Source organism: Cupressus sempervirens, chromosome 5 (assembly GCF_028749045.1).
Source record: "Cupressus sempervirens isolate cs-2001-9-10 chromosome 5, ASM2874904v1, whole genome shotgun sequence".
Classification (NCBI taxonomy): domain Eukaryota; kingdom Viridiplantae; phylum Streptophyta; class Pinopsida; order Cupressales; family Cupressaceae; genus Cupressus; species Cupressus sempervirens.
The window spans coordinates 409,887,158-409,903,043 of NC_143122.1; positions in this window are offsets into that span (position 1 = coordinate 409,887,158).

The following is a 15,886-nucleotide window of genomic DNA, read 5'->3' on the forward strand; positions in this document are numbered from 1 at the left end:
TAGCTTAGCTTTCATTTTTACATGTAGCTTAATCTCACATAGCTTAATAATGGTATTGTAACACTCTCATACATGTTTTAGCATAGTTGCATTTTGCATTCTCATCTTAGCTTAATCTTCATTTGCATTGCATCCTTGAGGAACTCCTTGGGACATTTGCATTCTTGCATCTTGTCTTTGGAACCTCCAATTGCATGGTTTACTAGCAAGAAGAGTATCTCTAAGGCTCATCTGAGAGCCCTTGAACTTAAAATACACTCTCTTGCACTCCGTGGATAGGGAGCTCTAAGCCGGCATCCAAGCATTCGACACTCATGGAATCGTTTGGATAGAAGGGTTTAGAGTGGGACACTTTCGAGTGTACAACTACCAAAAAAACCCTTTCCCAAAAGATTATAACTACTGAAATTATTTGTTGCCTCATGCAAAGCAAGGTAATCAATTGCAGATGCACATTCTCTCCTCTTTGTAATTTGGAAAGAGCTCAATGATTAATCAACGGCCCAAGCGATATTCCCTTACTACGATATGAAAAGACAAGTTGGTTCAAAGTTTTATTAGTAAACTACTTTTAATTCCATTTGGGACCAAAAAGGGACTACAATAAGAATGCCCAAAACTTCCTTTAATGGATGTATCTGTGACCCTGAATCCCATAAAGAGATTATGATGATGCTTATTAGAACTTCACAAATTGTAAGCTTAACGTCTATAGAAGAGGATCCCATAGAAATTAATTCAACCATTAAGAAAAGAGAAGAAAACCTGAACCATCAATGCGTGCTTACCTTTCATATGCTTGAACTTGAGATGGTGGATGAACTAGATATGAATTCCGCTTGTGCACCCATCTATAATATGCAAATAGCAAGATGGCTCCAATAAGGAATGGTGCAAAGATGATAGCCGCAAGGATTAGAACTCTGAGATGGTGGCTTTCATGACTTGCTGAATTTTTTTGTTCCATTTTTGTTGCTGAAACATTGCTTTGCAACAATTTGATCTACTTTGTATTATGCTATAACTTATTGACCTAAATATTACCATAAATTATTAAACTTTGATAAAGCTATTATCATATTCTGAATAAATACTATTGTTGTTGTCAAGGGCAGTTCAAACACAAGAAGTTTGTGATCAACACATCTAACAAATGAGTTAAAACAAACTCTCTACATTGCATCCACAATAGTTTAACATTTTCAACTAGTTATCCAAAATATAACCAAGGGAAACAATCTCATGAGTAGGACAATTCTAATCAAAGATTTTAAACAAACCTAGTCTATAAACACAATTCACCTCAACAACTGAGCTAACATCAAGAGGAAAAAAAGAGACATATAGCTATAGAACCCAGCTCACTCACAAGCAAGCATGTGCCCTTGTTAGCAATCTTGTCAGAATTCTTCCCCAAAGATGGAGATGAATCTTCGATCAACCATTTCTATTAGAATGATATTGTAGTATTTACCCATAATGGTCATTTAAGTCACCTAATGCATAGTTCAGAATATCATTATTGACAACTATTGCCGAGGGCAAAAAAAGAAGGGTAAATATATAAGGGGAACAAAATGATCAAATATCAAACATTGTAGGTAGCCACACATAAATTCCATATCACATTTGCATTGTATGTTATGGGTAGCAGTATTTTTGGATCATTTTAGACCTACGACATGCAAAGTGTCCATTTTATGTTAGTTTGAGCTTCACTTGGTTTCAAGAATACTATAATATTCTCTACTTAACAAGGTCAACCACATGAAGGTGGAAGCTCATCTGGCATCGCCCCCCCTCCCACTAACATCAATCTAAAGTACCCATTATCATCTAATTAGATACTTCATTCATTCATTTATCCATTTATGAACTATAACATTCAATCAATACAATCACATAACATTCATTAATATGATATAAAATTCATTAATACACAATACTAATAAAAAATTCATTAACACATAACAATATTCATTAACATAAAATAAAAATCTGTATTAATACTCATCATTCATACATAATTACTTAAAAAAAAGTTCTTTCATTATCTAACAAGGTTTATCAAAGAAGATTTTTAAAACATCATTTGTTTTTTTTGTTTTTTTGAGCCCTCTTAAGAAAAACGTTCATAGGAGCATCCATATTTGCTTCATTCTCCTCCTCTTCTGGCACGTGTAATGTCAAATTACGATGGCTCCTTCTCTTTGGAGGAGCAAGAGGTTGCTGCACTAAAGGAGGCTTTGTTGCAAGAACAAGTGAATGGGATAAATTCGCATACTCTTTTTCTTTTCCTAACTGTTACAAGTTTGTAATTAAGTACGAGTACAACATAAAATGCATTTTTCTTACCTGAAAATGCTACATCATGTACATTAACATTTTGATCTGCCACCGCATCAACATGTTGAACACTTGGAACATGGTCCACTCCTTCAGCATGATGTTCAACATGCTCTGAAATATTCAAAAAAAGGATACACGTCAAATTCAAATTGAAGATGTTAAATTATATTCATAATTGCATAATTAATTTCCAATAGAAAATTAATACCTCCACCACTATAATGCACATCATGGCCATCATCATGAGCAGGTTTTGTGGTAGGATATGAAGACTGTAGTAAAATGCTATGCACATTGTTATGTAGTCAATTTACATTGAGAACTAATACCAAAAATAATCTTCTCAACTATTTAATTTCATTTATTTTTCATCTGACCAATTTACCTGTGAGATATCATTTTGTGCACTGGATTCTTGGGCAAGGCTTACAAATTCTTGATGTAGGCATGCAACCACAACTTTATAGCCTTCCTTCAAGGCAATTTTTCCATCTTCATCTATGACCTCCACATTGAAATTTGTGCCTTGTGTATTTTGCTTGATAACGTCAATTTTTCATGTGTGGTTTCATTAAAGAAAACTATTTGCAACATTATATTAAAAAAAATTAAAAAAATCATTGCTCTAGTTACAAGTCGAGACTACAGATTCATATAGCCACCAAAGCCAAGTTTGTGTTGGCCAACCTTTTCTACTCTCACTTTTGTAGCCACAGATGTGTCCTGCAATCTATGAACAATTTCAAACATCTTAGATTATATATTTATAAATATCAATAATTAGTGCATGATTACAATGTATTTAATACTATAATGACATACCTCATTTTGCCTTGTGCTTCTTCATTATCTCTATCTTCACATAGCCTTTTCTCCTTTGCATCTTCTATTATTTCATTCCACTCCATCAGTGGAATCATAGGAGGACAGTCGTACTTTGGGTTATCCTTAAGAGCCCTTCTATATTGATCCCTCATAGTCTTTATATGCTTTGCTACTCTTTTTAGAAGTAGGCCAGTGTCAAAAATGTTTTTCCAAAATTTCTCCTCAGTAGATGCAATCAGCTAATTTTTTAATTCCACAGCTTGTAAATTCCACCTTTTTAAAAACAAATAGATTGTTAGATCAATAACTTTAATATATTACAATAAATAGAAGAAAAGAAAAATTATGTAGCAATGATATGAAACTACGTACCTTTTATGTATGATGGGTCCAAATAGTCTCAATGTCATATGCAAAAGATGTTCAAAGAAAGCATTATTACCTACAAAAACATAAAGGATTTATAGTCCAAAATGAGTAATGTAAAAGTAAACTAAATTTACACTTTAAATAATATCAATTTTAAAGCACCTAGAAGCTTTCGTTCTTTCAATGGAAACATAGTTTTGTTATTCAACAATAATGTCCCTTCATATGAACCAGTACTAATCACACAAACTACTCTAGGAAATTGATCAGCTTCAGTAATACTGGTCTTTGTTGGTCTATCAAATGAAACATCATAACAATTACATGAAAATTTTAGTACTGCCCTCTATTGGTCTACCTCCCTACCTATGTCGATGTATCTCTATGTGTGGGTATATATATATGTATGTACGTATGTATGCGTGGTGTGTGTATCCATGTGTTTGTGTGTATGCAGGCTTCTATAGACATCATTTAAGCACTGATATGCTACTTTTTTGTTCATCAACTTGTAGAAAGACATTACAAAATATAGCACATTGCAAAATATAGAAAAACAAGTTTTACCAGTTCCAGTGGGCATAGACGATGATGTTTGTATGGTCCTTGTTGTTGATAATGCAGCAGACAATAGTGGACCACCAACCGAAGGAGGAGTCCACACTTCATCATGAGCTAAAGAATAGAATATTGTTAGCAAAGACATTTGCAATGGATTAAGATAAAATGGAATACTAGTGAGAAATGTCCACAAAAAAAAGGTAAGTGTTATAATGTTGATCAAAGAAAAAAAAGTGTTAGTTATATGAAGGTACTGCGCAACAACCCTGACCATGTTCACCATGTGATGTCGCAACTGGCACATATGTCTATACAAGAACACATAAAATTAGAGATCATGATCATAAGATACTATAAAATATTAATATCTATTGAACTTCTATTATTTCTTTAGTCAAATTAATGCTTACCTTCAAAGATTGGATTCTATGGTCCAATTCTATTCTTAGTGCCTCTTTCTCCTCATTTCTATCACCCTTGATGATAATGTTAACAAGTTCATCAGTGTATCTTTGCATAATTTGTTGGGTGATGAATATAGGGTCAGTACTAAGGCCAATGTCATGTAGATATGATGCTTATATTTCAGATTGCATATGATCAGTGATCATTGTAGCTTTTTCCTATCATTTGTGACATCAAATATTCATATACTTTCATCAAAATAACTCCAAAGCCATAAAGAAAAGAACATAATAATATTACATTTGTTTCTATATTAACATTAAAATCTACCATAATTAATGTTTACCACTATTGAAGGTGTCTAAAATGGTGCATCCATATCGCCCTGTGAAAAAAATTAGTAAGTCTTAGAAATCAACAACGAAATTAAAGTAATAGACTTACCAAAAAAAATATTAATAATAAAGTAGATTTTATATGTAAATCATTTGTCTTAATTTAAAAATCTAGCATAGCTAATATTTATATCTAAAAAAATGTTTGACATGTTTTACTTAATGTTTATATGTGCATGTATGGTTCAGAAAGAAATATTTGGTCATACAAGACACCATCATAGTTGACATTGATCCTACCTAGACATTTCATTGATTGTCATGATCTTCATCCATATCATCATCATCATCATCATCACCACCACCACCATCATTGTACTTGTCACTTTGATCATCATCATCACCACCACCATCTTCATCACCATCATCATCCTCTTGATCACTATCATCATCATGACCATCATTTCCATGATCATCACTATCTTCATCACCATGATCATGATCGTCATCAGCATCATCATCATCATCATCACCATTATCATTAGCATGACCAAAATCATCACCATCTTATTCTTCTTCATCAGTAGGTAATTGTCATTCCTGATAATCATTTACTTCTTCTTGTGCTTCTTCAATATCTTCTTCTTCGATCACATTATACTTTACCAGCCTTCCTCTTGGGTCATGTCTAACCATAAATAACCAACCTAGTTATTGTGAAACACCAAAGTAAAACACTTTCTTGCATTGGCTTGGAAGAACATAGGGCTCATCTCCAATTGGCTCAAATTACCTTGTATTAATCATAGTAAATCCATTATCGTGTTCAATAATAGTCCTACTGGAATCATTTTGATTCAGTTGTAACCTAAACCATTTGACAAAAAATAGAACTATTTTGAATGAATTAAAGTCGCACTCAAGTATATCATCTAAAATGCCATAGTACCAATTTTTAGATTGTTGAGGATGTATGTCAGTTCTAGATGAAATATTGGTGATCGTGAAGACAACACTTATCCCATAATCACACGTTTTCTTCATTTTATCTAACATTTTTGTGCGGAATTTATAGCCATGGTAGTACATAGCTTTTTGGTATTTGACCTACAATTATTCAAACATGTCAAGAATCTTCTCATTGATCTATGAGTTGATATTAAACTTATGTCTCATGATTAATAATCTTATGCATACCTTTGTATCTCTTAAGCCATATATTAGATCAAGTACCATTGGAATAATATTGGGATCTCCATTACAATGAGCTTCTTTAACCAATGATGCAACACCATCCCATGTTAATGAGTGACCATTTTATTGAGACTGTTCAATCCATACTATCATCCAATCAAAATTGTTTGCAATATACAAGTGTAGTGCATCCCACTCATGACCAACTATAAAGAAGACAATTACACCAGTTAGAAACAACTTATATATATTGATGATGGATAAGAATTGTTAAATTATGAAAAAAAACTTATAATTACCTCTCATCCTCCTCAATCTACCTTTCCCCGTTAGGTACTCCCCTTTGAATTTGTCATTACAGTTGGGATCCCAAATGCGATCTACATGGATACCTGCTGCAAACTTTGGAAGATATTCACTAATATACACCATGGTCTGGTATATCATATATCCCTCTACCATAGAACCCTCAAGATGCAATCTTTGTTGAACCAAGCCCTTCATAAATTTTGAGTGCCTCTCAACCATCCACATTGATCTAGCTTGTACAGGTCCACACACTTCAATCTCCTCAACTTGATATATGAGGTAGTGTTCTTGAGCATTGAAAAACGTTAGAGGTAAAAACTTTTGCATTTCATAGATAAGCTATGAAATCTTTCTCTTCCAATATTTTATATCTTTTTAATCAATTTAGTTAGATGATAACCACCTAAAAGAGATTCAACACACAAAAAAAAATAAAGGAGATTTTAAATAAAATTATACAATAGATTTCTGATAAAAAGCTACAAATCTAAGAAAAAACACTTCTAAACTCATATATTTTCCAAGATCATATATAACTTGTTTAATACTATTTTCAAACTATTGTGGAAGGGATAGAGATAGGATGAACTGCAATCATTAAAAAATGATCATGTCAATATATTATTAAATAATGCAATTGGTACTACATTTAATCTTAAAAATATACTATAAATAGAAAACATGACTTACTTTCAGGAAGGTATGCCAATCATGTGTTTTCAACCCTGGCCCAAAATCACCTTTCTTTGATAGAAGAGTGCTTATATTTGCAGTGAATCCTATTGAAAATTTTGTTTTTTTTTTATGACTTCTTTTAATGCATCACTTTGTTGCTGCATTCATAACCAAGGAAGGGCACTTGTATTTATGTAGTCTCCATTCCTATTTGATTCAATGAAAACTTTTAGTGCATGATTGGATTCTGAATGTCAGTACAAATTTTAGCAATTTGTTCTCTATCATATCTTCCATCCAAAATTTTCCATAGTGTCTCTGTTACATTCTTTCCAATATGCATAGCATCAAACAAATGCATGATTAGGAGATCCTTGTAGTATGATAACCTACTAAATTGAGTAGGATAACTTTTCATTCCTCTAGGAAGTTGGTCATTGATGCCTTGATGACCTTCATGAGCATCAATTACAGCATTAGTAAATATAAGACAATATCAAAATACAAATTGTAAACTTCAGACGACAAATTGGACATTATCTCAACAATTTAGTCGATCGTATTCCAACTTCATAAATGAGGTGTCATTCTTCATGGCCTTGATGATGTCTCTTCTTTCCCATTGAAAAGATGTTTTTCAACAATTCGATACCTATGATTATTGTGGAGAAAGTGTCTAAAATCATCAAACACCTACTTTCCTAAACTTCTCGAATGATGACATTTCATCTTCAGACCAGAAACTAGACATGCAAATTTTCCCTTTGTTTGAAGACCTAAAAGATCATGTATAATTGGATCATGTACAATTATCATGCATAGTTAAGCATTTGATAGTAATGTATAAGCACTATAATAGACCAAAAATATGTGAACTTAACAATATAACATACCGCAAAAATGAGTTAGCCCAGGGGCATCATGTATTGTCCATACAAGCATTGCATGGAATTGAAATTGTCGATGTCCTATTAGTCTAGAGATGTCATACATAGTGATGCCATTCCATAACTTCGACAACGCGTCAATTAGAGGCTCAATATACACATTCATATCTTGAACTTGGTATTTACCTAGCAATTGAATGAATATAAACATTACATAATTATTATAACCATTTTCATGCACTATCTATAAATTAATTTAGATAACTATAAAATAAAATAAAAAACCTGGCACAATCCTTGACAACATTATGTGCTCCCTCTTTATGGAAATCCAAGGAGGAATGTTATTGTTAATAATAAAAATAGGCCATAATGAGTAAATAGATCTCATATCTCCATATGGATTGACACTATCCACTGTCAATGAAAGTTTTAGATTATGAGGTTCTTTTTTAAAGTGTGACCATGTTTCTTCTATCTCTTTAAATGCAAAACCATCGGCAGGCATTTGCATAATGTCATCTTGACTTCTATTGCATGCGTGGTAATCCATAAATTGTGCCAAGCTAGTGCACTTGAATAACCATTCAAGACGTGGAATAATGGGAATGTACCGAAGAACCTTGTGAGGCACTTTTTTTGTTGTTTGATCTGACCGATATCTACTAACATGAAAATTAGGACATTCTATTGCAAATTCATGTTGTTTATGATATAGAATGTGATCATTGGGACATGCATGTATTGTTTGATACTTCATTTCAATCTGATCCATAATGTTAGATAATTCTCGATATGAATGAGGCAAAATATTTGATGGTGGTAACAAAAAATCACTAATCAACCTACAACAAAAAATATGCATTGTTAATATAATGAATAGTAATTGTATGCTAACATTGAAGATGACAAAAATGACATACCTTATCATACATGACTTTGCTACATTGGATATACTATTCATAACCTTTAAGTTCACCAAAAAAAACTGTAGTTGATAGTAGAGTTGTTTGGGAGCCTTTGTATAAGGGCTTGTGTGCCTTCTCAAGTAAAGGTATATCAAGACCATCTTCATCAATATTATCAGATTTTCTAGTACCATCCTTGTGAGCCTCTTCATCACCTACCCCAATACCATCTTCTTCAATCATGTCCTCTGGCACATTATCATCTTCTTCCATGAGGGTGTTATCCCCAGCTTGGATATTCACACCTCCATGTTCCTCCAGTAAGAAATCCACATTCAACAATGGATGAAAATCATGGCCCCCTTCAACATGACCATATTGCCTACAATGAATTTGGGCTGTTGTGATTAGAATTCTTCAATTCTTCAAGACCTTACACTTTTTTCAAGGACAATTAAATTTATTAGGTTTTTTTCGAAACTAAGCACACAATGCAACCATTTTCTCAATATTTTTTTCTGGGTTCATATTGTCAGGTGTGGTCTTTCTTCACAGGATAATACACCTGCAAATAAATTGGACATGTTGTAGTTAATATTTATATCTGCACATATGGAAATTGTTGATTAATGTTTTCAAATGTAACTAAAATGATCCTATAATTTCTAGAAGGTCTAGATGTTTGAAAAATGTGGATTTATAGACAATGTATCTTAGTTATTTGCAAAATGCTTCAAAGAGATGTCACAAGCTGAAAGTTACTTAGGTGCTAACAGGAGCATGCCATGACTAATCCTGATAGCAATGACTAATCTAATTAATGCATCAACTAATGAAGATGACTAAAATATTGAAACATATTAATGCAATCTTCAATCAAGAACATGTGAGCTCAAAAGATGGGTAAATCTCAAAAACTTGTGAGCCTAAGATCAAAGCATCATCGTTTGATAAATTGTTGCATTAAAAGATGATCTAGAAAGGGCCTTTCCACATAGTATGTTGGCACTATTTGGCAATCATTGATCATGTGGTTATTACAAAGAGGCTAAGGACCAAACATGGAATCATGGAGATAGTGCACAGATTTACAAAGAAAATGCAAGAAACATCAAAGAGATTCTTAACCGTTCAATGGTCTTAGTAAAGATAAAGCTTGGCACTTGAAATGCATAGCGCAATGGGATTAGTAAGATATCAAATTTTTTGATAGAATGCTCAAAACAGAGCTTGGAATGCTGATTCATGGACATGCATATGAGAAAGCATGATATGTAATGTTTTATGTCAAAAATGGCTTTGACTCTATTGGCTCAGTGCATGAGATACACCTGCAACTTCCTACACAATCAGCTTGCTATGAAATATTTTAATCCAGATGGTCAAAACATGTACAAAGAACATGAATTGTTTGACCAGAGGCATTCATGACATTGGTGTCAATGGGTCTCTATGAAAGGGAATGAAAGGATACCAATTCATTTAACAAAGTGCCAAATGTCATACTTCCATCACAATTCAATTATGAAATACAACATGCAACACCATGTTTGATTAGATTACTTCAAGGAGATATTTGATCAAGGATGAAATGAATGATCGCACCTGGTGTGCACCACTTGATGCACTTTACTTCCAAACTTCTCAAACAACCTAGTAACCTCTTCATCTTTTCAAATACCCTTTATTGAGTTCTTCAAACCCTATGAATCTCAGTCCTTCATCCTGTGACTAATGAACCTTTCTATGACTATTCCTATTTGCAACTAGGCTTAATTAGCCCTCCAATTACAAAGCAACTACCTTTTACACTTGTTCTCAACATTCCAAACCTTGAAATAGTCTTAAGGAATCTATTAAATATTATGATTCCTAAATTTGTTTGAACATCCACTCACATCTAAGCATTCTTTCATCAAACCCTCATTTTAAGGGTTTCTAACCTAGGGATCTCTAAAAAAGACCCTTAATAGTTACACAAAACCATTCAGATGGTTTAGACACCTTAAACTATACTCCTCTAAATGTTTCCAACCTTCATTTATCCATTCTAACCCTCAGACCTCTTATATCCACCATGTGGTGCTTCCAAATGCACGTAGGCAGACTATTTCCAAGCCATGGAGGGGGTGGGGAGGGGGGGGGGGGCATGATTATTGGCCTGATGTAATACTAAATATAGAAATGTTCTGAATTATGAAATATATTTTTTCCTAATTTCTATGCTTTGTCATTTTCTAGTTGTGACCTTCAACTTTTTGTTGTATGTGCACATTGACAACAAAAACAGAGAAATTTAGTTAATTTGTTTGTCAACTTGTGTGAATTCTGAATTCAGCTCTAATGTTATGTGAAACATTTATATAATGCATATGATGAATGAATTATTATATAAATACTTGACATTTTAATGTTTTAAAATTTTACTTTTTTTATTGCTATCCCCCGTTGTTCCACACAAAAAAGGCCTCCTCCCCTCTACGGTCATCAAGGACATGTTCCCACATTTCCTGCCATTCCAATATTATAAACACTATGGGATGGGGGAAAAAAAAAAGTCATGAATAGAGGCTTGGAAATAGTGGATTGAGGCTTGAAAGTTTGTTGAGGAATATAATCAGAAGATGAACAAAAAAATGTGGACAAATCCCAGAATGATGATTAATAATTTTAAAACAATACACCATTAATCAATTTAGATGACTCCATTCAAAGCGATTGTTGGTTACAATTCTCCTTAACTATAAGATTTGACCATTGAGTTATAGAAATTTCCAACAGCTCAAAATATAATCTAGAAAATTGAAGATATCAATATGTTGAAAGATAACTGAGTTTTAGTCATAAATATAATGAAGGAACCAGTGTAGCAGTGTCGAAGTAAAATGAGTTTTGAAGTTACAGTCATATGCCTTGCATGAATGCCAAAAAATTATATGTAGATAACATTAAAAATAAAAGTTGAAACCTGAACAAAAATTCCTAGATGATGAAACGTGCAACTTATCAACTCCCAATCAAACCTTGCTGATGCTTTGATGCCACCTGATAGATTTATACATAGTCATGTGTGGTGGCACATGATGAAACCGAGACTAAAAATTATATTCCTACCAGTTTCCTATTAGTGAGCTTAGCTGCTACTTTCACACTACCAAGATGATGAATATTTGAGGCAAATTGTGTAGTAATAACTCTTCCTTTTACAGAAGTAATCTTTCTCAATAATGCTTTGGCAACATCTGTTTCACTGGTAGTTTTTCCAGGTGAAAGAATGTGGAGTCTCTCATCGTTTGACAATAGAACAAATTTCAGCAAGGAGCATAATCTAACAACTATCAAGTACATTTGATATTCCAAGCACTCTGATGGAGCATAGAGAAGCTAATCAATTCCTGAGCATGACAAATAAAATAGCAGTTTTATAATTCACTGACACAGATTAAATAATAATTATCTAAGAAGTATTCAGTTATATTAGACACAAAACCTTGATCCTTGGGAAACAACCATCTATTCATTGATTTTCTACTAAGACATTGAGCCAAAGGTATTCTATTTCCATTTTTCACTTGACATCCTACTAACAAACAAATATAAAATATTTTTAAAACTATATCCACAAAAATCCTCATCAAATGGGTATATGAAACTTCAATAGAACAAAATGTTATGTGAACTGTAGTTAAATAATACGGCTCTAGTTTCTAATTAAGATTTTCAACTATTATACCTCATTACAATTTTATTTTCAAGTTTCTTATGTAAAAGGATTTGTTGGAAAATGGTCAGAGGTCATTCAGTGAACTAGAAATTGAAAGCTTCTTGAAATCCAGTCAAAAGATTGATGTTAGATATTTTCTAGGGAAATTGAGGGATACAAATCCATATAATCATCTCAATCCACATATATGATGTGGCTTTGAAGTTTTGAATGGTTCAGAAAGATACATATTTAATAAATAATCTTGTCAAATACATAGTAAAGAATTGTTTGGTCTGGCATCTCAAAATTCTTCCTTGATCCCCTAAAATCAATAGCATTCTCATCTTCTAGGGAGCATATATGCTGGCAATAATATCAAGCCCTAAAACATAGAAGACAATGGCATAGCATTGCTAAGATACATGTTGGTAAGGATAGATGGGAGAAGGGTGTGTGGAGATAGCAGGACCTTTTATTAGACTGAGATACAACACCCATCCAAAAAAATGCCGCACTCTTAGAGTGGTGTAGGATATTTGTGGAGTTTTTTGCTTGTATAAGATTCCCAAGCTTCACCATTCATGGATTTTGCTATCTTTTCATTGCTAAAACTCAATTGTTTCTAAGATTTTAATGCATTCACCTTCAAGTACACAGTCAAAGTTCTTCAAAGTTGTATCATAAGTTCAGTTCCTTTTGAGGGATTCCTTCTAAATTCTTATGCACGGAGATTTGTATGTGTGTAAAAAGATAAAGATATTGTTAAGAAGTGGGGGGCATTGAGAAAGACTGAATGGATAAGTAATGCCTTCATTTTTCCAATCCAAGCATTGATATAGAAACTGATCTATATGAAAAGTGGAAAATTTGGAGAGGACCCATTTCTAAAACTTCAAGAATCGATTGAACTCACCATAAAATACCCAATATCTGCCATTAAATTTTGGGTTACCCAATTCAAGCATGCTTATTGAAAGGCATTATATTATTGACACAGGGCTCTCAAATTGCCAAGTCTAAAAAAATATTTAGGAGTCTGCAACATAAGAATTCATGCTCAAGATGTTAAATTTTGGATTACCCAATTCAAGCAGGCTTATTGAAAGGTGTTACATTATTGAAACAGGGCTCTTAAATTGCCAAGTTTGCAAAATATTTAGGGGTTTGCAATATAAGAATTCATGCTCAAGATGTTAACGTTTATACTTCACTTTGATAGCCTCTCTTCATTTTTTATCAACATAAACTAAGGTAGCAAGAGTCTAAACCATGAACAGTCCACAACAAGTTTTTCCAAGAGATATTGGGAAGTTTTGGATCTCTACAAGTTGTGTTTCACTATCCCCATCTCTTGTTGCGTGAAAAAACAATCTTGAGGGCTGCATCATTAGCCTCTCATACGGCCCAAGATCAAGCCTCAAAACAATATTTTGTCTCATTGGAAATCCATGTGACAATTACAATGCAGTATATCTCAGATCATATTAAATCCTCTAGCTATCGATAGTTTTGCTTAAAATTAAGCATTGCCTAAATATGAAATGTTAGGTACTAGTAAAACCTGAGATTAATTGTTTACGTTTAGCCTACAATAATTCTCATTGCAATTGTGGGTTTCATGGAGTAAAACTAATCTTCCTTACCTCCTTATCCATTTGGAAGTATTTGGAAGTAAGAGATATACTGATGAAGAGTTTGTTTTCTTTCATTGTTCTTTGATTAAGACCATTAATGTTTGGAAACTTATGCATGAGAGAAATAGATTTAGGTCCTATTTTCTCTCTAATCTCTATCTACTAGATGAGGGAAAATTTAATATGATATAGATGGAGGAAAGAAAGATAATGTTGATGAACGATCAAGTAATACTACCCTTAAGGTGAAACACAGAAATACTGAAAAGAGAATCTTCGAAAGCTCCATCTACACCTACATAATATAATGGGTAGAAAGATACCATAACAACTGAGTTACATATGCACAACTTAACTACCAAACCAATCAAGGCATCTTTGATCAATGTCCTTGTTTTTGTATTCATTCTAAGTTACTCTTTGATCCAAACTAGTTATAGGTGAGTAAACTACTCCATTTGTAGGGTTATCAAAAAGAGTTATAAAAGTGAATTAAAGATGCATTTAGTGTCTCTGTTAGAAGGTGTTGTGATGATTACGCAAAAAAGATAACAATGGAGCCTCACAACTAGTGATCTGAGTTCCCATGAAGACACTAAGAACTCACACTCATGTGACTTAAATAATCAACTCCATATTCATGCATTGTGTTCCTCGTGATTGACTTAACTACCATTTGCAACCCAATTTTTCTTATAAAATAAAATTAGGGGCAATAAATGTTCATCATCAATACAACTATACATCTCAACTTTTAGGGCTAGAACAAGGGACTGTGTAGTAGAAACGTATGTGATAGGACATAAGTCAAGATTGTTACTAATACTGAGTTAGCTGCATTTTGAACTCTTACAAATTCTGAAGGAATTCTCCCTCTTATATTGAGAACAATTTGAGTTATAGACATGCGATAATATCAAGCACACACTACAAATTTTATTTATCTTTTACAAAACTATTCTATTAACTATTACTTATGCACTAAACTACTACTTTACAGGGTAGGAAATTCCAAATCCATTCCCTATAATGATTTCCATTTCTATAAATTGACACAATCAGAACAAAAATGTCCAGCTAACAATCTATGCATTGCAATGTCATAAAATATTTTGAACCTTTGAAAAGGCCTAGGTCAACATACCTATTTTAGCAAATAACCCTTCAATGTCTTTAACAGATCTCTCCAAATTAGAGAGAGGTGTGCAAGCCTGCTCAGTCAGAGTGTTTCTGCTCACCATACAACATCCCTAATGTAAGTCTCATCTAGGAATATCCTATAAACTACGTCTACTAAATAACACTACATACATACAAACCTTCTTTCTTATTGTTTGATATTATGTATTCTCTTTCTTTAATTGCAAATTTTTCCTATTTGTAATCTTCCTTTAAAGCTGATATTGTTTTCCTGGATTGCTTGAGAATTTTCTATACACTTTCAGATACAGTTCAAAAAGGGGATCTTCCAAAACTAAGTTACTACACAGTGACACACAATCCTCCCTTAATTTATGACCATTCAATTATTAGGAAACTCAAATAATAAATGTCTTCTAATGACATTAAAAAACAAAAACTATATAAAACCACCTTTTTAGCATTACAATAACTATCTTGAGCTTCAATAGATCATACACCTCTACCGTAGGTGGAAATTGTCATTAATTGTTGCAAATCAATTTTTATGCAAGCAAAAATGAAGATGGAACAATCATATATCATCTAA